Source organism: Myotis davidii, unplaced genomic scaffold (genome assembly GCF_000327345.1).
Source record: "Myotis davidii unplaced genomic scaffold, ASM32734v1 scaffold419, whole genome shotgun sequence".
Lineage (NCBI taxonomy): Eukaryota > Metazoa > Chordata > Mammalia > Chiroptera > Vespertilionidae > Myotis > Myotis davidii.
Genome location: NW_006294998.1, coordinates 3,871,951 through 3,897,424, shown reverse-complemented (window position 1 = coordinate 3,897,424; position 25,474 = coordinate 3,871,951). Strand labels below are relative to the sequence as shown.

At 39.0% G+C, this 25,474-nt stretch overlaps 1 protein-coding gene across 1 annotated transcript in view; it reads right to left on the bottom strand.

Annotated features, from left to right (window-relative positions):
• The window catches only part of GPC6 (glypican 6), a 1,121,458-nt gene that overhangs the window by 828,699 nt on the left and 267,285 nt on the right, over positions 1 to 25,474 (bottom strand). The window lies entirely within an intron of this gene.

Here is a 25,474-nt window from a genome sequence, read left to right as displayed (position 1 = left end):
GCCACACATTCTCTCAGTTGACAGTTCTTTGTCAGAGAGAAAATGTTCACCTACACGGAGGAAGGCACTGATGGGTTTAATTAACGGTGATAGTACTAGTATATAGAAATGTGAAGTAAAAGGTAATGAAAGTCTTGTACTCAGATTCAACAGATTTATAGCTGGATATACCAGGCCGCTTGTTTTGACAATATTGCTTTCTTCAATGCTATTTGCAAGTAGAAGCCAAACCTTGGCTTCATGAAATTAAAATGGTCTGAAATGAAATTGTGGGTTTCCCATTGGTGCAGCTTCTTTAGTGTCAAAAATGTTTAGCAGAAGCTCTGGGGGGAAGAAGAAAAATCCACCCAACATCTTACTAAGTTAAACCAACACGTTGCCCCTGCAGATGAAGCCACTATGGGTCATTTGAAAGCTGCATGTATTTGATGGGATCATTAAAAGTCATTTCTAATGTTTAACAATAGTTATATAATATTATGCCCTGTGACCCTGTCTGATGTACAGGGGGCTTCATGATTCCTCATGTAGTTCGAGGTTTTAGTACCTACTTAAAGCAACCCCAGAATTAAAAAAAAAATTATCTCAGTGTGTATTAATGTTAGATCTCACATAATTCCTAGAAGAGGAGACCATAAACTATCATGTGTATATGTTTTAAATGGGAATGAAAATACTTGTACTTGAGAATGTCACACATCAAATTCAAGATAACAGTTCCCTCCCAGGAGGAATTAAGATTCGAAAGACATACTCAAATACTTGTATCTATAATCTTTTATTTCTTAAGTTGTTTGATGGATACAATGATGATTATTATAGTATTATGTTTAGTTTCTCTGTACATTTACAATATTTTGTAATACAAACTTAGAAATATGCCACTAAAACGAAGTAGCCACTACAGTTGTGGGAGAGAGGAGAGCAGAGGGTAGATATTAAAAAAGAAAAGCAAGCTGTCCTTGGCATTCAGAAGCCAGCCTGGCACTCACTGCTAGGTCACCACAGTCCACTAAGTCTAAACAAACTCACAGAACACCAACCACAGACAAGATACTCTAAGGCCATAATAAAATGCAACAAAAACAAGGCCACTTCAAAATTGTGTCTAAGCACAGACAAAAACAAGGTCACCGTGCCATCTAAAAATGCCTCCTGTCCACGGCAAAATGAATGTTTGGTGCGTCTTTACCATTCACAGATGGATCTTCACACGAGGCTCCCTCCTTGTTGATCAGATTTACTGAGATGCCTTATTATAGAACTGCGTCTGCTTCCCGACAGTACCCAGTGTAGTTTGAAGCCCTGCTTCCTTGAACCCTCCCAGGTACTGAGAATGGAATAAGTTATTAAAAGGAAATGGTTCACAATCCCTAATTTTCTTTATAAAGACAGGAAGGGAGAAGGAGAAACATTTTAATGTGAGAAGAGAACATAGATTGGCTGCCTCCTGCATGCCCCCTACTGAGAATTGAGTCTGAAACCCAGGTATCAGGCTCCATACCTGGTATATGCCCTGACTGGGAATCTTACTGGCAACCTTTCGGTGCACAGGGCAACATCCAACCAACTGAGCAACACCGGCCAGGGCTCACTAATTTTCTTTTTATAAATATGAAATCTAACCAATAAAGACAAAACCCTATTCAGACTGACTGTGTATTTGGTATTAAGCAGTTTGTAGTGTGATCCCTTTTCTGACCTGCTTATAAACTGTTTTTGTAAATCCCCCTATACTATTTCTTATTTCCCCCTGTTCCATTTCCCACGTTGTATGTACAAATGAAATGTCTATTTCTCAAGATTTAGAACATCAGGCTGGATTCCACTTCTGGATCATTACAATTGAGTCTACAACAAAATGCACAGGGTATCTTGTGTTATTTTTTAAAAAAAATTGACCAGAAGAATATCAATATTTTATGACCCAAGGTATATTTTGATATCAGTGGAAGAAACCCTATGGATCAACAGTCATAAAATTAGGTTGGATACATAATCTGTAATTAGCCAAAGAAAATTGTTATTTGATGTTTTCATGAATAAAAACCTAAAGATAGTTACTTCTTAATGAGACAACTTTAACCCAAAATTATTTCATGTGTGTGTGTGTGTGTGTGTGTGTGTAGGGTCATGGAGGTATATGTAAGAGGTTGCCTTACTAATTCAAAGCAGTTTTAACCTTTTTATAGAACTGAAAGTGTCCCCAACAAGTCAATTTCTTTCTCCTCCTCTATATGGGTCCCTGGCAGAGAGAAAACTAGGGAGATGAAGAGACAGACATGGACAAGCTTGGAGACAGAAAGTGAAGGGATGGGTAGATCACTTGAATGTTGAAGAATCCTGTTATGGAAAGAAAAGATATTTCCTGCAACATTCATCAGTACTCCCTAGCACACAGGATTAGGACACATGACACATGTGGCTGATTTTAGGCTGAGGCTTCCTTTCTTTTTCACCTATCCTATATAATAAAAGCCTAATATGCTAAGTGTCCAGTTGTCCAGTCATCCATTCAACCAATCAAAGTGCAATATGCTAATGATATGCTAAGGCCACTCAACTGCTCACTATGATGTGCACTGACCACCAGGGGGCAGATGCTCCAACTGGTAGGTTAGCTTGCTGCATGGGGTCCAGCAGATAGGGACTGAGCTAGAGAGGTCGGACTTGCCCTGGAGCCCTCCCACGGTCCCTTCCCAGCTGGCCAACCTCCTGTGTCCCTCCCCAGCCCTGATCGTGCAGATCGTGTTATCAGTGGAGTCCCTCGGCCTGGCCTGTACCCTCTCGCAATCCAGGACCCCTCAGGGGATGTCAGAGAGCTAGTTCCAGCCTGATTCTGCAGGCCAGGCTGAGGGACCCTACTGGTGCACGAATTGGTACATTGGGCCTCTAGTTACTAGATAAGAAAGCTGTGGAAGACGTGAACTATTGAAGTGTAGTTCCTTTTCCCCCCTAACCTGAGGCCCCTGATACTTCCCCCCAAAAAAACTGATGACTTTGAATGGCCAAAACATTTAGGACAATAAGACAGTTGTTCTGAGTGGGTTCTTATTTATTTTGGGGGGAGTCCTACAACATGAGTTTGCAAACCATGGCCTCTGGGTTAAATATGGCCTACCACAATTTTTTGTAAGACCTCTGAGCAAAAAGTTGGCAAATATCCAACTAAATAAATAAATAACATGATATTTTGTGCTATGTGAAAGTTTTGTAAAATTCAAATTTAATTATCCATGAATAAAGAGTTTTTTGTTTTCTTTTTGGAAAAACGTCCCATCCTTTCATTTATGTATTGTCTATGGCTGTTTTAGTATTAGAACAGAAGACAATTATGACAGACCATTGAGCCTGCAATACACAAACTACTTACATCCTGAAAACATACATGCCAGCTATCCTGATATATTAGGTCTAGCCCTTCCTGTTCCAATTTCCCCATATAGCAAGAATATGAAAACTTTTCTCATTTTAAATACTTCCTGACACTTATGAGTATATAATGTAAAAAATGGTATTCTTCCAAAGTTGTAACATGAAGAACAAACTACTGTTTAAGAGTTTTCCACCACCATTCCTTTCTCAGATTCCCTTAGGTTCGTTAGGTTTTCTATTATATAATTAGATACAACATTAACTCAAATGGAGTGCCCTTAGACACCTCCTAGATCACTAATAATAAAGATACTAAATAGTTCATTCCAGAAGATTAGAATGAAAGACCATAAATGTAGATGTGGGATTGAAACTATAAGGATTGTACCTTTTACTCATCAGACATTTATTTATTTATTTATTAAATATTTTATTGATTTTTTTATAGAGAAGAAGGGAGAAGAATAGAGAGTTAGAAACATCGATGAGAAAGAAACAACAATCAGCTGTCTCCTGCACACCTGCTGCTGGGGATGTGCTTGCAACCAAGGTATATGCCCTTGACCGGAATCGAACCTGGGACCCTTCAGTCCATAGGCCGCTGCTCTATCCACTGAGCCAAACTGGTTAGGGCTCATCATTTATTGATGACTCTCTATGTGCAAAGCACGATGATAGGTCATGTCCAGCAAGATCAGACAAAGAAGATCATGCAAGCAGCTTAAACAGGTGCGTGCTCTCTTAGGATACTTGAAGTTTATGCCAGTGAATACCCGAGTCCTTGCATTTTTCAATACCCTCTTATTAGCTCTAAAATGAGTAAGGGGAATAGTAGATGTGAAAGATAGGAACTGCACCAGGAAGTTAGAGAGTGAGCAGAAACTCAGGGACATGTATTCAGATTGTAAATTGTCATCTGTTTTCCAAAAAACAAATGGGACTTTTCCTCCATCTATACACCCCTTCACCAATGTGTCACTCTTTACAACATCTTTCTCCAAATGCATGCCAGATGTTCATTTTCACTCCAAGATGCTGAGGTGACAGCAGAAATGTGATTCTGCCACGTCACACTCCCTCTAAGGCTGGCCCTTGGTCTGAAAGCTGCCAGGAACAGGCTTCATGAGTGGCATGGTGGGAAAGAGCAGAGGACAGGAGGGCCTCATTAACCAGAGAAGCCAGCCTCTGTGGGTCTGCAACAGCAGAGACTGCCCTTGGCAGTGACATGTGAGGACCTCGGAATATACATTCCAAACAAACTAGCAGCATGGAAGTGTCCATCATGAGTCACTTGTCATAGACTACAGCCAGCCAAACTCTTGGCTCTTACAGAGTTTTGGAGTGTGGAGAAAAGTTCCTACCCTTCCACTTCCTAGAAGGTAGGTAGGAAACCAAAAACTAAAAAGTGAAAAGAAGATGGCAAGTTCTCAAAAAAAAAAGTACATCAATTTCTGAACCTCCAAGTTCCATCTGATTAGAATGCAGTATTTATTTCAGACTTAGTCTGCTTCAGAGTGTATCGTCCTTGCCAGAGTTCTCTCATTCTTGGACTATTAAATTTCTCACAGTCAATTGGCTGTCTCGGGTACCAAGCTTGAATCGCCTCATCTCTTTGTACATTGTATTAAATAATCATTCAGCTTGTTCACCTGGTACCTAAAAAGCAGACTGGAGCAAATTATTTAAGGTAACAGGTTTAGAGAAGTAAAATATTCTAGAACGAGTTAACTTTTACCTAAAGTTTCTGATAGCCAAGATCATTTAAATTGTGGTTAATAGTCCTGGATTGTTTTTAGTTTTGTAAAGTTCCTCTGCAGGCTAATCAGGAATGGCAAATCGAAGGAAAGCAGCATTTTGTAAATGTCATGTTCCAATTCATTTCTTTAAGTTCAAATTTCCAACCCCTCTAAAGTAGCACTTCTTCCAGAAGTTTCAGTGTGAAGCTGTGTTAGGAATAATCCTTTCATATCTGTGAGGGTTGCTCTTCTCTGATCATGTCATTTACTAGAAATGTTCACATAAGTTTTAAGAAATTCAATGAATGTTCTACTTCAGTGTATCTTATCACTCTAATAACCTATATTAATGTCATCCTTTGATGTTGTCAATTTCCTAATAAAGACTTTGAATACTAATTCTTTTAGTTAGAAAATGTTCGCTCTGCATTTTACAAAAATAATTCCTTTGAAAGGACCAATAAGTTAAATGTTTCACTCTGTTCCAACAGTTTCATGAACAGGATTTCAAACATGCTTCTTAAATGGTAGAGATGCACTTCCACAGCCCTTCTGGTCTTTACATTCTCTTGCCTATTTTTATTTGAAAGAAGCTGATAGTTAGGGGGTAGACATGGGCAGAGAAGAAGGTGTGGTCAGGATTAATAAGGCATGAGGATTATGTGGGATAGGGAGTGGGCAGAAGACAAGGACATCATAAGCAAGTGGAGTGAGAAAGTTATCTTTCCTTTTTCTCACATCTAATCTGGCTCCAATAAAAAATTATTAAACTTGTAAAAACTGATCATTTTTTAAATGGAAGGGGTTATCCTTATCTTAAGATGAATATGTCTTATTTAATCCATACAAGTAACATTTTGAGACACTTAACAACACCAATGCCTTAAAAATGATTATCAGTAATTTGTATGTGCAAATATACACACACATATACACACATGCATACACACAAGAATGCATAGAATTTCTCCTAATATTTGTTTAAAGTAAAGAACAGAAGGATCTCAGAAGAAAATTTGAATTGCTATAATTTTTCTCCTTCTACATAAGAAACAGCCCCAAATATTTGTGATTAAATGTCACAGGAACAATACCAAATCTTAAGAACAATGTGATTCCATGATCTAAAGTATGCCACAAATTGGCCACTCAACTTATTAAAAACTAGTGGCCCAATGCACGAAATTCATGTGGCAGGGGGCGGGGGGAGTCCTCAGCCCAGCCTGCACCCTCTCCAATTGGGGATCCCTTGGCGGGTGTCCAACTGCCGGTTTAGTCGGACATCCCTCTAAACCGGCAGTCAGACATCCCTCTCGCAATCTGGAACTGCTGACTCCTAACTGCTCACCTGCCTGCCTGCCTGATCACCCCGAACTGCCCTCTCCTGTCAGCCTGATCAAGCCCCCAACTGCCCTCCCCTGCCAGCCTGGTTGCCCCCAACTGCCCTCCCCTGCCAGCCTACTCTTACCCCCAACTGCCCTCCCTGGCAAGCCTGATCTTGCCTCCACTGCCCTCCCCTGCCAGCCTGGTTGCCCCCAACTGCCCTCCCCTGCCAGCCTACTCTTACCCCCAACTGCCCTCCCTGGCAAGCCTGATCTTGCCTCCACTGCCCTCCCCTGCCAGCCTGGTTGCCCCCAACTGCCCTCCCCTGCCAGCCTAATCTTACCCCCAACTGCCCTCCCTGGCAAGCCTGATCTTGCCTGTCTCACCCCCAACTGCCCTCCCCTGCCAGCTTGGTTGCCTTCCACTGTCCTCCCCTGCCGGCCTGATCTCACCCCCAACGGCCCTCCTTTGCTGGCCAATTGGTTCTGATTGGTCAGTTTCTATGCCAGTCAGCATCAAAAGCTCTGCCTCCTAGGCAGCCATTGGCTCCTCACAGCATTGAGATTTGGTTCTGATTGGTCGGTTTCTATGCCAGTTAGCATCTCTGGGCCTACCAACAGGGCCTGAGCAGAAAGGTGGGGCTGATCAGCAGCCCCAGTGGAGAGAAATGGAGACATGGCTGCTGGCCAGAGTGGGAAAGAAAGAGAGAGGCAAGTGCTGATCAAAAGCTGCCACAGAGGCAACAGATCAGTCCCTGCTTCTCTCTTCAGGCATCTCTCTGGCCCTGATTCACAGCCCCCTCAGCAGTTAGTGCTGGGGCACTGTGCCTGCAGTTAAAGCAGTCAGTGCTGGGTTGCCATGGCAACCCAGGGCTGACTGCAAGACTGACTTCCAGTTGGTCCAGTCTCAGTTGTGATGAGTACTTACAACCCAGGGTTTTCATATATTAGGATTTTTAAGAATCAATGAAAAACCAATGTAAAACATCCACAATCTATATCATAAAGCTAACTGATAAATCTAGTAATGTAATTGATTATTCTACATCCATAAAAGGAAGAGTGCTTAGGAATAGGAAAATATTTTGCACCTAGGTCACGGCCAAAGTTAAGAAAGAAATTATTGTTATCCCTTGAGTTTTCCCAGCCTCTTCACCCCGTATCTTTGCCACATGCTTGTTAAGGTTTAATAGAGTCTGTAAACAGAATGAAAAGTGATCAAAGCCTGTTTGGTGCCATGTACTATAACCCAGAGGTACGTTGAAATTGAATTGGGGGAAGATGTCTCAGGGAGAATTAATGGGCATGCTTTTCCAAGAGATTTACCTACAGCTATTCTGATAAACTCAGCAATCTCTCAAGGGGACCATTCCTTTCCTCATCTTTTGAGGATTACACTAAACAAGTGGTATGCCCAATATAAAATTTTCATAGTAGTTAATGATAATAAAATTGCATCAATATCCAGAATGTTAATATGTTGGTTCCTCAAGACAGTTCTCTGAGAATTGGGACGAGTAAAGAAATCTTGGTCTCATTATCTCTGTATTTCAAAATCAAACTGAAAGCTACACAAATACAGAAAACTTTAGTTATAATCTATAGGAATCTGAGGAGATAAATAAAACACCAAGGCAAGGACCTCTGCTTTCATCATAATGTATACCATCTACTTGCCCAACACTTTTTGAGCACTTTCTAAATCAGGGGTCCTCAAACTATGGCCCGCGGGCCACATGCAAATACAAATATTGTATTTGTTTCCATTTTGTTTTTTTACTTCAAAATAAGATATGTGCAGTGTGCACAGGAATTTTTTCATAGTTTTTTTTTTTAAACTATACTCCAGCCCTCCAACAGTCTGAGGGACAGTGAACTGGCCCCCTGTTTTAAAAGTTTGAGGACCCCTGTTCTAAATGCTAGCAATTGTGAAGTAGGTATTTGTATCATTTTTCATTTTACAAACTAGAAAATTGAATCTTAGAAAGATTAACTTAATCTGTCTCCAAAGCTCATCCTTGTAACCACTGTAAGTTGTGACAAGGCTGACTGGAGCACTGCAACAAATGTATGGGAGGAGGAGTGTCAAGGGATATTTTAAATTATCAAGGGAAATTCCACATCTGTGGGAAACTGCACAAACTAATTGTTGGAGGTAGTTCAACATCAGATTCTGATACGTTCCTCCCATTATATATCTTTGCAAAGCTGGGTTTCCCCCTAATTTTCATTTTACCAGTATCATTTTAGCATAGCCATCTTCTCATACCCCTGTTGTTATACCCCAAACCTAAATTATGAGTACTAGCTTCTTTGCCTTTGTGGGACTCAGTGCCTTAGCATACCTCATGACACATGGTTGATTCTGTAATAAATATTGAATGGAATGCATCTGACTCTTTTTGCTTTCTCAATTATTCAAGAATCATTCAGTAGCACCCAAGAAATAGCTTAATTTATATCTGGTGGTAAGGGATAAAAACAGATTCTGTGCTTAAGAAGCTCAGATTCCAGCATGGAAAGATGCATCTATGTGTTACAGTCCACCTTATAGATAAGCACACATACTACAAAAGTAAATAATTCTAACCATCCACCCACTTCCCCAGACTCCAATAACTCTTACACAAACAGCATTAATTATAGGGGCTCTTTTGATTATAGCTTTGCCTACTTCATTTACAGGCAAGTAGCAGTAGTATTACTTATCTTTTTAAATTTCAATGACAAGCAGGAACATCCAGAGAGTGGTTTCATCTATTTCTTTCACTTTGCCCTGGCTCAGGTATCTTTCAAATTCTAGGACCTTAAAATGCTTAGCAAGCATTTGACTTTAATAGAATAGAGTTTTTAGAGCTCACATGAATTAAGGATAAGTGTTTCTTGTGAAAGTTTTGGCACCATTGTATATATTATGTATGCATTGGGTTGCAATGAACAATTTCATTTCGTATAGTGTATTGGGGGCAGAAAGTTTGGAAGCCAAATTTCAATATTATGTGCAAGTGATGACGGAAAGGGCAAAGAGCCCACTTACTAATGCATAGTTGGAAACCATAAACAGCCAATGATCCTTCAGGTAAGTTGGATGGCATTAAGGCATGTTTTTCTTCAATAATATTAAGATGTCTTCCCTGGAAGTCTATTTGAGATGTGTAATCTTTACAACGCTCCCTAAACATTTTTATACAGGCTTATTTTCCACTTGTATTTCATCAATACATTGTTTTGGGAACCATAAGAAAGACTAATTGCTAACCGAGAAGAGGGATTTAAGCAGCATTCATAAGTATGGAGTGAATTTCATGCCTGCTCACAATTCCTTAGCCAAAACCTTCATATTCAAATGTTCAAAGATGTCTATGCTCCTATAGTCTGAATGGCATCTTTATGGGCATGCTTGGTTAGATCTAGTTAAGCGGTTCTGACACTGCTTGCCGATTCCAGGCAAACAGTAATTCACCAGTTCCCAGTGACCTTCTGCGAGTCATCTGAGCAGAGATGACTTACATCTTTCTCTTTCTGGGGCCCATATTGCATAAATCAAACAAATAGCCTCCTACAAACTCCCTCACAGATGATGATCAATTTCAAGTTTAATGCAGTTGTAATCCCACACCCATCTTTGCTTACTAAAAATTAGCCATTTTCACAACTGAATGCAATGATCCTGCGGTGATATACAATAAACTGATTTCAAAAGTGCTTGTTTTTGACCCTGACATAGCAGATCAGCATTCTTACTAAATTATATGACAGCTCACATGAGAGTTTAGGATTTACTATCCAAAGCCCACTGGCTGTAAACTAGTTCAGACCAATTCGGTAAAGGGGCTGAGGCTGGGTGAGAGTGATTCAGAACTTAATCAACTTGAACTGCATGTAAGCCTTTGTGAAAAATTATTTTTCCTCTCCACAAAATACTGCAGCTTCAGTAGGCATCTGTACAACCATGGTTACAACACTGATGGTTCATATGGAGTAGAGTACTGAAAAGCAAAGTGGCCAGAAATGTCACAAGATCTATGGCATCGTCTATGAGTGTATATTTCTTTAATTGTCTGCCTCCATGACAATGACACTCCATAATATCTAACCTTTCACTACTCCTGGAGCCATTAATTTATAATAATTACTTTAATTCCCACTAATCACTTAAGATGGATGCCCATAGGTAAATATCACTCAATCTCTATTTCACAGAGGAGTGATGGGAGGCCTATGAAAGGAAGATGGTCCTTTCCCCTTGGCATCGCTTTTGCAATTAATAAAGGGCAAGAGGTCTCTTTCTAGAATTTGTGTATGGGGACCTGAGTTTTAAGATGACACTACTTCAAACGCTATAATAAATTCTAGCATCCCTTCCAACCGGGGGCTTTAAAAAGTCAGTGTTCAGGTAACAGCAGCATAGTCAAGCATTTATCATTCAAAACTGCGTATAATTAAAGCTCAGCTATGGTTTCAAACCAAGAGGAGAGCAGAACCTCAGAAGAGAAAGGAATAAAATCTCCCCTGAAATGAAAGCACATATCCTTATATATCTAATGGAGAAATGGGGAGCTGAATTGAATTTTAAAAAAATATACTGCATAAAGAAAATTTAAAAAATGCCTTGACCCCTAGCCGGTTTGGCTCAGTGGATAAAGTGTTGGCCTGAGGAACAAAGGATCCCGGGTTCAATTCTGGTCAAGGGCGTGCACCTTGACTGCAGGCTCCTTCCCAGCCCAGGCCCTGGCCCAGGCTCCTGCAGGAGGCATCCAAATGATGTGTTTCTCTCACATCAATGTTTCTCTCTGTCTTTCCCTCTCTCTTCCACTCTCCCTAGAAATCAATGGCAAAATATCCTTGGACGAGGATTAACCAAAAGAAAAGAAAATGTCTTGACAAAGAACAAAATACTTTAAAGAAACACCTATTTCTAACTTAAAACAAATCTCAATAGGAATTAAAAAACACACAACAGCAACACCTACACTTGGGGACTCTAGGAACAATCACAACACTTTCTTCTTTAGAATCTCTTTCTTAGAGATATTTTTCCTAGACTTGCCTCAAAGGAGGCAGAATCCATAGCTACCTAAATCCTTTAGTGAAGATGGAAACTACATGTAGTTTTGCTTTTACCCAGCATTAAAAATCCAAATATGTAAAATAACTGATTAAGTCACTATCGTTTAGCCTAAGGAAATACTGAATTTATGAGTTTGGCTCTTGCAAAGTAAGATATTAATAGAAAAAGATCTCAAACCAGATCCTAGTTTTGACGAAAAGGCTAGAGTGGGATGACATTTGATCTTTGGGAGGCATATGTTGCTTCAGAAATTAAACTTCAGCCTATGTATATGCATTTCCACATGGTTATTTCTCATTGCAAATTACTTCCTCTGTGGTTAGACTTCCTATATTAAACTTTGCTGTACTGGGGGAAGAGGAAATATAAATAGATAATTAATAGTTCACATGAAAGCTAAAGATCCAATTTAGCTCAATTTATAATAAATGCATAACTTCTTTGATCTAAATTACTGAGTTTATCTTCTAGTTCCTTGGGTAGTAAGTATTTGGGGAGTACACAATTAATCCTTAAAAGTCCCCCAAATTTAAGTAATTTATTCTCCAAGAAACTTAAATATATTACCTTGTAGAGGTTAATGTACATGTCCCACATAACTGCATTACTTTTGGTCTATGCATTTATTATAGTGTTCATTTCAATACAACTGAGTTGTAGTTATTTATAGAGAAGGCTATACTTCCATTCATCTCTTGCCATTCTCTTTCTTAAGTTCTGTGCCAAACAGAACTATTGGCAGCAAACACATATCATGCACAATTATACTTTGTACCTTTGCAATGCTATTCTCTCAACATAGAAAGCTATGTGCTTCTCTTTTTCACCTCCTCATCTCCCCTCCATTCCTTCTCATCTACCACGTCTCAGCTTAAACACCACTTCTGAAACTACCTTACCTGGAGTCTAGGTGAGGTGCTACTCTGCTTCTTATTAACCCATTATTTCTGCATATGGCCCTGTGTTATACCTATGACTGCACTATAATGACCAGTCTATCCGTCCATGTTCCTCGCAAAAGCACCACCTGCTTAAGAGATAGGACTGTTATTTCATCAATTATATCACTATTACACAGCTCAGTGCATGGCCCATAATGATACTCTATACATTTTGGTTCAGCAAATAAATAAAAATAAAGATGAATTGATGCAACAATGCAAGTAGTGGACTTTGCATTAAGAAGAATAGTAGTTTCACTCAAAAATAACTAATTTAAAAAAAACTTTGTTGATTCTTGGCTTATGCAGGAGACATAGCATATTCAGAAGACAGCAAAGCTGGTAAAAACACCAGTAACTCAGTCATAGAAATACAAAGTCTGTAGTGATTTTCAAACCAAATTGAAACTCAAACTAGCTTTTTAAGATAATTTGAACTCCCACTTACATCCCTTTAAGGAATTATATTGGTAATATAACTAACGCTTGAGCCATGGTTAAACCCGAGGCAAAAGGAGCAATCTTTGGACTACAGATGTTTGACCTGTATGTGCCATCACCATGATCACAAGAGTGACACATACAGATAGAGGTGTGCTGGATGGGCATGGCAAGTGTTAGAAATGGCATAACTCTCAGTAATGAGAATGTGTGAAGAATGAACAAGTCTTGGTAAAAATCTCCAAATCACACATATACAATATTCTTTTGATTTACTCCATGCTAATATTCCTAGAAGAATCGGAGTATAATATTTTATGTTTACAATAAAACGGAGTTAAGTTTTAGGCTTATTTTATTATAAACAATACGTTTTACCCACCAGAGAATCCGACATGATGTTTAAACATTACGTAGGATTCTGGACAAGTCTTCATTTTGGAATACCTGACTCATGGCAGGATATCTTAAATCCTTGGTAACTGACTACCTACCAGTTTCCAAGGCTAGAATATTATAGAAGAGATACCTGCCCTTGAAGAGAGTTGGACTAAACAAAGTTAAACTTTTTACCTCTAAGATTCTATAATATCATACCTATGATATTTATGGAAAATATATGTGAGAGTAAAGAGTGAGCCATTGAACTGAAATCAGTGGTTGGTGTGTGTGTGTGTGCGCGCGTGTGTGTGTGAATGTGTGTGTGTGTTTAGTCACTGTTTCACAGCACCTGCACAATCATCTACCCATTCTTCAGTCATGTATTGAATACCTACTCTTTTTTTAATTGATTTTTTACAGAGAGGAAGGGAGAGGTACAAAGAGCTAGAAACATCGATGAGAGAGAAACATCAACCAGCTGCCTCTTGCACACTCCCTACTGGGGATGTGCTCACAACCAAGGTAAATGCCCTTGACCAGAATCGAACCTGGGACCTTTCAGTCTGCAGGCCGAGGCTCTATCCACTGAGCCAAACCGGTTAGGCTCTTACAAGGAGGTCCCTCTGGCACTTCCAAATAACTAACTAGCTTGAAATTTTCTACAGAAAACCATTCTTGCACTCTCATTTGGAAATCCCATCGATTGACATCAAACTCATCCATCCTCCAAGGTGTCTTTCTATTAAATATTGTGAGGTAGGTGTGAAAAACAGGCCAAAAATTACTTCAGTTTTCCCTTTAAAGTGCCCAGGAAAGTCCAATCTTTCATAATGCGTAATAGTCCCAATTTCCTGGAGAAATGCTCTGAAGTATGTGAAACTATAAAAACCTACTAGGACAACGGACCTTTTCCCAAACTCCTAGAAGCTCTGTTTTGCTGACTCTTGGGTTCATTTCCTTTTCCAAACCCACGTTCTTAGACAATTGGTTTTTGATAGCACATTTTGTGAGAAGAATCTTTAGCTACCTCTTGGGGAACATGTTCCTGACACTGTGCCCAATACACCGTGGAGAGCAAACGGTATGTCAAGGATTTGTCTCATCACCTCACTGTGTAAATGGCTATAATTTACAAGTTTGGAAGCACACATCCTCTTGGGATTCACAGTAAATTGTCCTTTATTCTTTCTCTAAATTAATTTTGTTTTTCATGATTACCCTGACATAGGAAAGACTCATTGTATGTACAAGAAATAATAGAATCAAGCCAGGCTTGCAGCTTCTATAGGATTCATCCCAAAACAAACTCTGCTGGGAGACTATAACTTAGTATGAGCCACCAACAAGATGGGAATTTTGCCAATAAGAAGGTTCTAAGCCATTTACAAAAAAAAAAAAAAATGAGCTTAAAATGTTCTGCAGAAGCAGGTCTTCCGCAGAACTAGCACCTTTTGCAAAATTATTGTAACTAAAATTGCACCAGGACATGGTGAGGAACAAGCACACACTCAGGGCTGGCATGAAGAAGGGTGTCCTATCGCTTCATACTGTGGCAAAGACTTAAAGACACAGGGCTTTGGTGCTTGAAAAGTTGTAATGGCTTTGGCCCAACTACATTTCACAGAAGTCTACATGGAGCCAAGCTCATTGTGTCTTCCTGCTTCAAACATAATGGCCCCTTTCTCTAAAATAATATGGCTGTAAAAGAAGTCTCCATGTTTAAAAGTGTCTCAGAAGTTAAGAATAATGACTTAAGTGACTTGAACAAAAGGTGTGCACAAGTAGGAGAAAGGCAAGCATGATCTCAATCTCCATAATAAGGGGAAGACTATGTAAACTTGTCCAAGGCTATGGTCCCTGCAGACAGGTTGATATCAGGACTGAGGCAGTCAAAGGAATACTACACACAGTCTGTGCTTTTCACCCTGCAAGCTCCTCTCACTTAATCCTCAACCCACACTTCACAGTAGTTTTAATTGCACCTGTTTATTCCTCTGTAGAGGTGAAGCAACTTACTGCCAATGCCCACCCCTTCTAGAAACTGCCTTCATTTAGCAAGCATACTATTTTTTTTATTTGATTGCATGCTTATTCTGGTGATTTGTGGTTAAGAGGGTGGGTGGAGATGCTGGGTCCAGGGAAGGGTAAAGCTGCCTGAAGTTACCCATTAGTGCTGTCCTTGGTTATTTCCATCCCTCCTTGCCTAAAAGAGTTGGGTATTTTTACCTTTAATTTTTACTAGATGTAAAAGGCTTCAGCTCACATGACTCCTTGGTGGAGAGCCCAGAATTGAAACGAAATTGGTTTGCACTCACATGTGTTCTCTGTCATCTGTGACTTCCCCTCTCTCTTCAACCAAGACTAATAGAAGGGCCTCTCTCTCTTCTGGAAACCCAAATTGTTTTTGCCCAGATTGTCAAAGGCTTATTCCTTGAATAAGTCTGCATTTTGGCCTCTCCCTCCCAAATCCAGCAGTATACCTGGTCTCTGGGAACACATGGATCAGAAAGTTTCACAAGTTCATCCTTATAAGAAGTAAAAAGGAATAAAGAAAGAATACTTAAGAAATGGAAAAGTTTTAGCATATCAGTATTAAGACTTTGGAATGAAGGTATGAGTTGGAATGCTTGTACTTCAACTTAGTAGCTATATGACATGTAAAATTGGGCATGATAAAGTACCCACAATCACAGCATTGTAGAGAAGATAAAAAAGAATAGCATATAGGAAAGTACCTAACCTATAGTTGATAACACACACACACACATACACACACACACTCTCACTCTAGAGGCTCAGTGCACCAAATTCGCACACTCAGGGCATCCCTCAACCTGCCCTGCACCTTCTCTCAGTCTGGGAGCCCTCAGGGGATGTCTGACGTCCCTAGTGTTGCAGCGGAGGCTGAAGAGGCTCCCGCCACCACCGCTGTCCTCGCCAGTCTTGAGCCTGGCTTCTGGCTGAGCGACACTCCCCCTGTGGGAGCGCACTGACCACCAGCAGACAGCTCTTGCATTGAGCGTCAGTGATGTCATAGCGACCGGTCATTCCATCATTCGGTTGATTTGCATTTTAGCCTTTTATTATACAGGATGCTTATAGAAACACACACATTCACTCTTTTCTTTTTGATAAAAACCCATAGAGGAATAGAAATATAATCTTTTCAACATCAAATACTTTGTCCCTTTCTCTTCCTTCAACCCTGATATTAAAAGAAACCACTGGAATGTTCTAAATAGCCATCGGGATGCAAACCTCCAGCTCCTCTTGTTCTAGGCTCCTGCACAGGAGTTTCCTCCTTGTTCCGTGCATGGCAAGCACAGACTTGCCTCAGATCTGCCAAATTCAAATTTGATAGTCATGAAATGCCTCCAGACTTCAGCCTATTTGCAGAGGACAAAGAAAGGAAAGGAAAGGGGAGACTGAATTATCCACACCACCTACATCCACAGAATTTCTGATGATTTGTCCTGGAACATGCTCTTTCTGAAAGCCAGATCTCATTTACCTTGGACCACCAGAACACAATAAAGACACACTAAAACGCATATCCAAAATTCCTGACAGAAAGAAAATATTGTCAAAAAATACATTTAAAAGAGGGTATAACCATGATTCCTACAAATGCAAGATAAACATAGTCAAAGACCTGACTTAACTAATTTATTAATGGGAGAAGCAGTGAGATATTATAATTGGTTGAAAAGTAGATTTGATGAACCACACATATGTATAAATAATAAAAACTGGAGCCACTTTAAAATGGAGTCGAAGTGGCCTTCCTTATCTCTCCAAGAGGAACTGCCATGCAGGCCTTACTCCTCGAAGAAAAGAAATCAGGTATTATGACTAATCAAATGATGACTGCCAGACTGAAAATTAAAACACTGTTTAGGGTTACCTTCACTCTGTTAGCTTATCTGCACCAATAGAAATGCCTTTCTTCTACTGATGTCATTGTCCCCCTTCCTATTCTCATACATAACCCTTGCCTTTGTCTCCTAAGCAGAACAGTACTTGGGTTTCTGCCTGAATCAGTGCTTCCCAAATAGCTATTCCTTTAATTTCAAATAGATGCTTGTTGTCTCTTACTTCAGCCTTTTATTTTTAGATTAACACACATATTAATCAAAAAAAAATACTGAAATGATTACAAATAAATATATTTATTCCAGAAAGATGAGTAGCAGTAGGCATAAAAGCTGAAAATCAATTGTACTTCCTTCCACAAGATAAAATTAATATGTGCGTCTATGGACAGGAATCATTTGCATTGTTATCAATTATTTACAACATACAGAGTTGCAAAATAGCTTGAAGATAATGATCATAGAAGAGACCCTGAAGAATCAGATGACCCAGAGGGCCTGACTGCTTTTCCAGTGAAGACCCCCAGGAACCTTTCTGATTCCCTTCAATGTTTTTCACAACTTTTCCTCAAATATAAATTGAAATAAAATTAAGCAAGAAAGCGGAACAAAATTGAGAATTATTTTTAAAGGAATGTTAAGAGTAAAGATGACATAAGTAAAATTTAGTCAGTCTTGGGAATATTGTACAGATTAAGAAATGAAAAGGAAACTCTATACCAAAAACCTAACTGGTGATAAAATAAACTGCACTTCCTGACTTCTGCCCATCTTTTGGAATTACTCCACCATTAACAACTGCCTGAAAACACATCCCCTTATATGTCATTATTATGCTTAACATGTAGCTGGCCTGTGAGCTCAACATCACTGGAGAACTGACAGAGAAGCTTATTAAATAATATGTGCCACCAATCACCCAATATAACCACATTTCCATGTATTACCTTAGTATTTGTCACAATTTATAACATTATTCGGGGGTGATTGTGCTGTGTTAAGAGCCACAGAGGCCCATGGGACTCCCTGCAGAAGTTGTCAAAGTAGAAGTGAGAACTGTAAAAGCAATAGCTAATCATCCCCAACACTGTCCACTGGCATACATGGGCACCTGCCCACTTAGAGCAAGTAAATCCTGAAACATTAATGAGCCCAAAATACATCACTGCAGTAACACCCAACGGCAGTCTCACTTAAGTGACTGGAATTAGTGTATTGGGTAGATATACTAAGTAGACTTAACTATTAGTATCAAGACAATTCTACTTAGAATATACATTTTCACCTAAAAATTAAAATTTAAAAATTTAAAAATTTAAAAAAATCTCTCTTTGATAGAAAATGCAATATTATTGAAGTTTAGGACATAGAAGAGATTTAAATTCGTCTAACCTTTTCAGAAAGATGCTTTATATGAGATTGTTTGCAGAGAGTTTTATTCTACAAAATGATTTCCTTAAATTACCTGACACTTCAAGTCCTAATGAAACTATTTCTCAATTACAAAATATAATACATATATATGTAAATAGATACTCATGTTATACCCATTAAAAATCACAATTAAATTACTAAAATTCTGATATTTTAATGTACAATATAATGTAGATATTTCTTCATGTTACCTCCACATTATATGAATAAACTCTGATGTCCAGTTCATTAGTTCCTGGGCCTGAGGCAGACAGGTGTGGGTCCCTGCCCCCTGCGCTGCCCCATTTTACAATATGGCATTCTCCATGTCTGCATCCTTTGTCTCATCCACATAAATCACCTACTATGAAAGATGCTCCAAATTAATGACATGTTTTCTACTTCGTGTGTATATTACATTCATTCTACTCATTTGCAGAAAAGCACATGCTATTAAGAATTAAAACACAAAGAGCCTGTATATCTTAAGGCAATATTTTAAAATATTTTCCCAATTTTTTCAAATATTTTTCATCCTCAATTTTTTTTTAAAAAAAAGCATACTTCAGCAAATTCACTTGTTGGAATATTCACTGATTTCTTCAAAGCAAGATTAGTACTTATTAAAACGTTACTCAACTGCAACTGTTCTTTTGATTCAAAAGAATTAATGGATTTTTTTTGAGAAAGTGACCTGTTAACAGGTCAATCTGTCATCGGTAAAGACTTTAAGGAATCTATAACTCAGATGCTAACGGTAAAAAACAACCTAGGGCAGGAAGTACAATTTGTAGCCAACCAGTGCTTTTCAAATCAAGGGAGATGGACCATCTATCTGGATATGGAATTGGACAATGCCATAATTCTATACAGTCATAGTAATATATCAGCTGTGCTCTGCAAGTATTCTAAAAGCTGCAACCCAAAACTTTTTATGGTTCTTGAAAATGAAAATTAGAGCCTTCCCAATTGGCCTGGTGTGTCTTAAGCATTCACCATAAAGCTTCCATACTAAAGTTTGGTAAAAAGCTCTACAATGAATAAAGCCTGATACTCCCCATGTTAGAATAGGCAAGAACATTAAGATGTCAGATATGTCTTGCAGAGGATGGTTACATTGTTTCATTACAAACTTCAATTTAATACATTTTCTCAGTTTCAGCTGATGACAGGATACATTTCAGTTTTAAACGCTACAGAAATGTGTTCTTTTAAAGTCTTTGAATTTTCACATGTTTTCTGTATTTCGCAAGAAATACTAAGTGACTCAGTGATATACTTTTTTTTCTTTTTCCTTTAATTAGAATCCAAATAAGTTGTGAAAGGGCCTCATCTGTTAGTTGTCTGCCTCACTAAGGAGCGGATGCCATCCCCTCTCAGAATCCATCAGAGGAGAATGCAATTAAACTAAAACATTGACTATAATATTTAGATGCACTTTGGTATATGCATCCTTTTAACTTCCATAATCATACCAGAGAAATAATCTACTTAAGTGCAAATTAAAGTATATCCATTTTATTTTTCCCTCCATCAGCTAAGAGATCATTATGTAGAAAGTAATTTTGAGGTTGAAGATTAAAATTTTGTTTAGTGTTTATAGCTTGTCTTGGGCTACAATATATAATTTAAGCCCTTGTTATATTGATAATGTGTGGAAACTGCCCTACTTTTACAAGGGAATGGTGGAGGAGGGGGCACGTGTGTAGAACACATGAATGTACATGTGTGCATGTTAAGGAATTATACAGAGAAACGGAAAATGTTCATTAAACTCGTTACAGTTAAAATAGATCAAATCCAAAACTTACATAATTTATTTTACTTTTTTAATTGTGTCTTTATTGTTGAAAGTATTGCAGATGTCCTTTTTGTGTTTTGTATTTTTCCCATTGACCCCCGCCACCCTGCACCTGCCCCTCCCAGGCCTTCACCACACTACTGTCTGTGTCTATGGTCTATGGACAAATGCATGTAAATTCCCTGGTTAATCTCTCCAGCACCCACCCCTGCCTTCCCTCTGAAATTCATCATAAAACTTGGATAATTTAAATTGGAAAATAGTAGATAAGAATTACTTTTCTTTGTATATTTTTTAGTTAAAGTCAGAAACTTTACAAAAGGCCTGATAGTAATGATTTTAGGAGTTGTGGTCTTCTTCACAATTACTCAACTCTGCCATTATAAATTACATGAGTGCCAAATGTAAACAAATGAGTGTTGCTATGTTCCAATAAAACTTTATGTACTAATACAGGGGGCAGGTTAGATTTGGCCCACTGGGTGTAATTTGCCAATCCCTGGTTAAACATAGAAATCTGCTTATTTTAAAGCAATGCCCCATACTTCATTATCAATCAATATGATCTAATCTAATAAAAGACAAACATGCAAATTGACGATACCTTCGCTACGCCTTAAGCCACGCCACCAGCCAATCAGAGTGACTATATGCAAATTAACCCAACCAAGATGTCGGACGGCAGCCATGGAGTTGAAGCGAGCGGGAGGCTTGGTTGCCCCAATGATGGAGGAAGCCAAGCTTCCCGGCCGGCTCGGAGCTCCACTAAAGGCAACAAAGTTTCAATTATAGAAGGTAAATAAATCCCAGAATAAAAAAAAAAGAGAGAGAAAAAGGAGAAGCTGCAAGCTTCTGTCACCAGGGGGCTTGGCCAGCCTGCAAATAGCCATCAGCCCTTCACCCAGGCTGGCCAGGCACCCCTGGGGTGAATCAAAGGGTAATATGCAAACTGACCCTAAAAGCAGAAAGACTGGGAAGGACTGGTCACTATTACACACACTGACTACCAGGGGGCAGATGCTTAATGCAGGAGCTGCGCCCTCGTGGTCAGAAAACTCCCACAGGGGGAGCTCTGCTCAGTCACAATCCAGGCTGATGGCTGACAGTACAGCCGTGGTGGTGGGAGCCTCTCCCACCGCCTCAGCAGTGCTAAGGATGTCCGACTGCAGAATCGGCCTGCTCCCCGCTCGCAAGTGGACATCCCCCGAGGGCTCCCGGGCTGCCAGAGTGATGTCTGACTGCCAGCTTAGGCCCAATTCCCCAGGGAGTGGGCCTAAACCAGCAGGTGGTCATCTTCCAAGGGATCCCAGACTGTGAGAGGGCACAGGCCGGCCTGAGGGACCCCCTGAGTGCACAAATTTTTGTGACCAGGCCTCTAGTCCTTAATAATAAATATAATTTACATTACTACTCAGAAAGCAAAGTACTTTAACATCTTATCTTGTTTAAGCATCACAGTGACATACTGTGAGAAAGGCCCTATTATTATATTCCCCATTTGCAGATGAGGAAACTGAGGTTCACATAAGTTTAACTTTAGCACCAGAGAGTCCACACCAAGTCCTAGCGCCTCTCTGGCAGCATTATTTTGCAGGCACTGTTAGGAAACTCAGTGCTTACTAAGATACTTGTTAGAAAATTTTCAATTGTACATATTTTAAATATTAGATTGTGACTTAGGCTACAAAGGCTTTCTTCTCAAGAAGCAAAGCTGAGGTGAAAGAAATGCCAAAGATGGTAGTAGGGTTTACCTGAAGGTGGCCAACAGTGGTGTCAACAATAGAATGGAAATATAGCGGAGGGGCAAGAAGAGATGACGTGATGGATTATCTGTGTTCTGGAGAAGGGGCAGGCTTAGAGGTATAAATTGGAAGGTAGCCACATAAAGGGAATAATGAAGCCCCGAAGCCTCTAAGAAGCGTATATAAAGTAATGATGAAAACTCTGTCTTGGGAAGTTTTCTTAAAGGAAGTGTCATTTAACCACCACCATTTTCCCTCTCACAAGCATAACACTCAGGAATATATGGGCTCCCTCTCTTTGGACTCCCTTAAAAGAATCTTTGTTTCTCAGACAGAGCTGAAAAAACTCTTTTATAAATGAAAAGATATGACTTGTAAAAACCCATGAATCTGCCACCTAGATGTAACAGACAAGATCTTATAGTTTTACCTCATATCTCTCAAAAGTTCTCCCACATACCCCCACACACCCACACACACAATGGTCACTATGTGAGCTGATGGACATGGTAACTAGCTTGATTATGGTAATGATTTCACAATGTATACTAGTATGTATATCAAATCATCATAGTGTAAACCTTCCCTATATACAATTTGTATTTCTCAATTATAGCCTCCATAAATATTTATAAATATATAACCTGAATAAAGCAGGGGAAAACAGTAAAATAAACGCATTCATCCCTCAACTGAATCCCTGCGTATCTGTGAAAAGTAAAAGTAAAAAAGGGCATCTACTAAAAATGAAAGTGCCCACTACTTCTAAAGCATTAAGTAGATTAAAATTGCTGATTTATGCCCTTTTTAAAGATGAACCTTCCCTAACTGTGAGCAATTTTCATGCCACATTTTTATTACTCTCTCCAACAAAAGTTGTTGATTTACTCATCTGAGTTATCAAGAGCTCTTTTTCAAGTACAAGGACAGGTGAAAACCCACAATATGTTAGTAGAACACATATATGACATGGCCAGTTTTTAAAGTGAAATTCTTGGTTAATGTGTTAAGCTAAAAATAAATAAATAAATAAATAAATAAATAAATAAATAAATAACAACAGCCACTAAAGTCTAGTTGGATTTAGTTTTTCTCCAAAGTCCCCAAAGTAACCAATAAAGAACATAAAAATGAAGAGTACCAAATGTGAATGAATTAATTACAGCAAATGGAAAAGAATCTATTTCCAAACAAATGACTAATAAAGCCTCCAAAGAGTGATTCATGTCATGCAAATTATAACCATGAACTTCAAAATTAAATCCCAAGCAATTACAACCTAAAAGAAATTAATTTCTCCAAATAGAGGACATGAAAACTTCGCACATCTTATCAAGGTGCCTAAAAGGAGAGTGAGCCTTGAAAACACATTGCCTTCAGAGTTCCATGGAAAGTAAATATCAACCAGGGAATAACATTATCCTGCATTTTGTTCCACCAAAGACTATGCACAGACTTCTTTAGATACCCCATCATTCTTCTAAGGAAAGAAGAATTTCCTAGGATATAAGGTACAGTAGGAAAAGTGGTAGGTGATTTGCACTGCCTTACTAAAGCTCATATTCCCTTTTAAAGCTTGATGACAATAGTACATAATAACTCTCTCTAGCTATACATGCAGCTAAACCTAACAGCTGAGCTCAAAGTGCTAATCATGTAAAATCCACATCTTGTTTTGCAAGTGAGGAAGAGCTATGCATTGTCTGATACAGCAGATTTATTTCAAAGTCTCTTTTATTGATGGGTGGCTTTGGTCCTTGATTGATCTCTTGATGGTAATGGCCCTCCTTTTCCAATGAGATTGCCATACCTATCTATCCACTCCAAATACTGCAGGTGAATTTATAATTTAGAGGGCTCAGAGACAGCTAAGTTACCAATTCATCCATTCCACGTATCAGGTCTCTTTCCACCTGCTGTTCTTAGAGTGTAAGGAAATATAACGATACAAAATAAATGCCCATTTTTCTTCACTTTGGTGCAGGACAACATTTTTTTTTCTATCCTGAAAGCATGCTTCTTTTCTTAATGTTGTAACTAAATTTGTTCTTATTTCCCAGCACCAGTTCCTCCCTGTTGTTTCCTGGTTTTGTTCAAAAACCTTTTACAGTTGTTGACAGCCTATAACTGCCCCTTGGAAAATGTATTCAGGATGTTTCCAATTACCTGTGCTCCACTTCCTGGCCAAAGGCTCTGGGTAATTTGGCAGAACAAGAACCTCACTACCCTGGGCACTTCTCCCTGCATATTCCAGAGTGTTTTGACTCCATGATCAGATATGATGAATAGATTGAGCTCACTGACTTCATTACTAGGGTCTTTGCTCTAGTATTTGATGTTAAGTGTAAGCCATGAGGATGCTAATGAAACATGAAAAAGTGGGTGTGATGCAGGAAAGCACACATCTGGAGAGGGTGGATAGCATGAGAGAGCTGTGAAGATTTCTCCTTTGATGTGAAGTCTTCAGTCTTCTCTCTGCAGTGCTGGGCTGGCCACTCTTCTAAAAGTCATAAGACTTTTAAGATTTCAAACTGGGTGCTGATGAATTTTTCACATGGCAAGCTTTGAGAGCAGCCGCATTCTGAAAGAGCTTTCGCCAATGTAGAAAGGAAGTAAAACTGTTTGGACAAATTTTGATGAAACCAGCTCAAAATATAGCCTTGGATTTATAGAGGAAATGACTTACTTGAGCCACTGAGTTATGTTATTCAATCTTTGCCTTCGTTTCTTTCATGGGTGCTTCCAGCTTACAGTGATTTCTATGTAATTTTTCTATAGCTATATCATCATGAGAGAATTCAAGTACTTATTTTGTGCTTTCCTAATAGTGAGTTTTACACTGTATTATATGTATGGTTGTTTGTGTGTCCATATCTTCTACTAGATACTCTAGGACAAGAGCATTTATTGCACATAATACCTGAACCTATTCCTAACTAACAGAGAGAAGGGTAGGTATGAACATATATTAAGTGTTTATTGCCTTGGAAATTCTGCCGGGTGATTTATGCACAATGAATCATTTATCCTCAGAAAACTACCTATAAGTGGTATTGCCCTCATTTGCAATTAAAGATATATGGGGCTCAAAAAGTTTAAATAATTTTCCCAAGTTTCTGAACCTAGTAATTCGTAGAGCTAGATTCCCAACCCACCTCCAAAAATGTTGCTAGATATAGGTTTATTAAATTTATTATAGACATAAATTTAAGCTTCTTTGGTAGCATGTGTTATTTCATACAATTTTTAAAGCTATAAAAAACTGTAACAGTCAGAATAAGCAATGTAATGTTCGTATAAAAAATAGCCCCAAAAGCAAGCACACTAAGACTACATGTCCAACGTGGGGTTTGTAGGGGGCTCTGCGCCTCATAGCCAC